Below are 3,645 nucleotides of genomic sequence, written 5' to 3' on the forward strand. Positions count from 1 at the left end.
GGACCGTTATGACGAAGCATGGAGTTTAATAATGACTGCTTACTAAACCAAGGTTCTCGCTTTGTTTTATCTAGGGATTTTGGAAAATTGGGTGTAAGACATTGCCCCTAGAGTCATGGACTTCCTTAACTGTCAGTCACTTATGTCAATTTACGAGTAAGGCACCTCAGTGGCCTATACTACATGACCACCGGTCTATGCTGGACATAGTTAAAGGTTTAAAAAAGGGTCTTAGGGTCACTGACATTAGTAAAGGAAAATATGCTTACGCCGAAAGCACGTCGGTCATCAATCCCCTTAAGAGAATATACCACTAAGTGAGGTTCTCGTACGACCCTAATAAGGAAGGAACTTCGCGGACCAATACTACTCAACCTCTCCTATGTCAAGCAAAACTCTCAGACTAGGGTAGAGAGTCTTTCACATAAGGTTTTCTTTGCAACCATTATTGCCTCCAAAATTCTTCGTCATAGAGCTAAGGTTTCAGACCAACAAACAGAAAAAGAAAACATGTACAAGTTAGTAAAAAAATAAATATATATATAAAAAAAATAACAAATAAATTTCCACACACGTATAAGAGAACCAACCCAAACTAGGCTAGACTTACTTAGGGAAAACTAGTCGCCAGCTGTCGCTACCGGGATTTCACGATAACGTAATCGGGACTAAAGAGATGCCAAAAGGAGGAAAAATCAGAAGAGCCGCCACCAAATTTTAGTTAGTTTACCTTTATCGGAGAGGCGAGGGGAAATAGCCTATAAAACCCTTAGAAAAGAGACAAGAACGGGAAGCGCTAAACGGGAATAAGGAATCGGTCTCGCAACCGAGACTTGGGTTCGGTAGTCGGTTATGCGAGAGGAAGGTATTAGCACCCCTCACGTCCATGGTACTCCATGGCAACCATTTGGGTTGTTTTACACAGATGGGGATTTATCTATCATTGTTTTATTTTCAAAAGAATGTGTGTGAAAGAGGGGGTGTTTTATTATTATCGTGCTCACCAGGGATTGGAGCTCTTGCGCCTACATATCACTCATTCGGGGATGTGGAATCAGAGCTCCGTAGTTCGGAGTAGAAAATATTTGGGTGTTGGTTGATTTTACCTTTGAGAAAAGAGTTTTTGGGGTGATTTTTCCTTGAATAAGGGTTTTATGAAAAGAATGTTTGTGATTATATTGTACTAAAGTTCATGGGCGGAGGTGATTATTCTAGGCAACAAGCCAAGTATCTTGCGTCCAAAATAATCAGAGTAAGGGTAGCAATGCTCCATTCTTACCCATTCTCCACCACTTAAGGCTCGTGACGCACAATAATAATCATAATTATTAAATGTTTTGAATTGGAATATGAAAATTCCACTTGATGTTGAATCAAGAGTTTGTTTTATTTGATTATGAAATTTGGCTTATGCAACATGAATGCAAAGTAACCAACAAGAAAATAAAGGGTCTCATTATAAGGTGGCCCAAGAGAAAGCCATGTGTGTGAAAAAAGTGACTTAAGCTAAATAAAGGATAATGGTCTTACAAACATGTCCCCCTAAGGTGGTGCCATGATTCCATCTTTATAACATGAATATAAGTTACAGATGAAAATCCAAGTGTTTACAAAGTATCACAAAAGAGTAAAGGAAGCCCTCCAAGCAAAGATCCTAAGATGAAAATCTTCTAAGGTCAAGTTTATTAAGAGTGGAGTGGATATTTTTGGTCTTACCATTTTATCATGTTTTTGTTGTTTTTAATGTTTGATGACAATAAAATAAATAACAAGTAAATAAACATGCATGATGAGTTTGTACAATGAAGATGAGAATGAGTACTTGAATGTAAATTATAATATAATGACATAAAAGTAAATTAAAAGATAATAATACCTTTATCTGAGAGGCGAGGGGAAATAGTCTATAAAACTCTCAGAAAAGAGACAAGAACGGGAAACGCTAAACGGGAATAAGGAATCGGTCTCACAATCGAGACTTGGGTTCTGAAGTCGGTTATGCGAGAGGAAGGTATTAACATCCCTCACGTCTATGGTACTCCATGGGAACCATTTGGTTTGTTTTACACAGATGGGGATTTATCTATCATTGTTTTATTTTCAAAAGAATGTGTGTGAAAGAGGGGGTGTTTTATTATTATAGTGCTCGCCAGGGATTGAAGCTCTTGTGCCTACATATCACTCATTCGGGGATGTGGAATCAGAGCTCCGTAGTTTGGAGTAGAAAATATTTGGGTGTTGGTTGATTTTACCTTTGAGAAAAGAGCTTTTAGGGTGATTTTACCTTGAATAAGGGTTTTATGAAAAGAATGTTTGTGATTATATTGTACTAAAGTTTATGGGCGGAGGTGATTATTCTAGACAACAAGCCAAGTATCTTGCGTCCAAAATAATCAGAGTAAGGGTAGGAATACTCCATTCTTACTCATTCTCCACCACTTAAGGCTCGTGACGCACAATAATAATCATAATTATTAAGTGTTTTGAATTTGATTATAAAAATGTCACTTGATGTTGAATCAAGAGTTTGTTTTATTTGATTATGAAATTTGGATTATGCAACATGAATGCAAAGTAACCAACAAGAAAATAAAGGGTCTCATTATATGGTGGCCCAAGAGAAAGTCGTGTGTGTGAAAAAAGTGACTTAAGCTAAACAAAAGATAATGGTCTTACAAACATGCCCTCCAAACAAAGATCCTAAGATGAAAATCTTCTAAGGTCAAGTTTATTAAGAGTGGAGTGGATATTTTTGGTCTTATCATTTTATCATGTTTTTGTTGTTTTTAATGTTTGATGACAATAAAATAAATAACAAGTAAATAAACATGCATGATGAGTTTGTACAATGAAGATGAGAATGAGTACTTGAATGTAAATTATAATATAATGACATAAAAGTAAATTAAAAGATAATAATACCTTTATCTGAGAGGTGAGGGGAAATAGTCTATAAAACTCTCAGAAAAGAGACAATCGAGACTTGGGTTCTGAAGTCGGTTATGCGAGAGGAAGGTATTAACATCCCTCACGTCTATGGTACTCCATGGGAACCATTTGGTTTGTTTTACACAGATGGGGATTTATCTATCATTGTTTTATTTTCAAAAGAATGTGTGTGAAAGAGGGGGTGTTTTATTATTATAGTGCTCGCCAGGGATTGAAGCTCTTGTGCCTACATATCACTCATTCGGGGATGTGGAATCAGAGCTCCGTAGTTTGGAGTAGAAAATATTTGGGTGTGGGTTGATTTTACCTTTGAGAAAAGAGCTTTTAGGGTGATTTTACCTTGAATAAGGGTTTTATCAAAAGAATGTTTGTGATTATATTGTACTAAAGTTTATGGGCGGAGGTGATTATTCTAGACAACAAGCCAAGTATCTTGCGTCCAAAATAATCAGAGTAAGGGTAGGAATACTCCATTCTTACTCATTCTCCACCACTTAAGGCTCGTGACGCACAATAATAATCATAATTATTAAGTGTTTTGAATTTGATTATAAAAATGTCACTTGATGTTGAATCAAGAGTTTGTTTTATTTGATTATGAAATTTGGATTATGCAACATGAATGCAAAGTAACCAACAAGAAAATAAAGGGTCTCATTATATGGTGGCCCAAGAGAAAGTCGTGTGTGTGAAAAA

This window comes from Lathyrus oleraceus, chromosome 7 (genome assembly GCF_024323335.1).
Source record: "Lathyrus oleraceus cultivar Zhongwan6 chromosome 7, CAAS_Psat_ZW6_1.0, whole genome shotgun sequence".
NCBI lineage: Eukaryota > Viridiplantae > Streptophyta > Magnoliopsida > Fabales > Fabaceae > Lathyrus > Lathyrus oleraceus.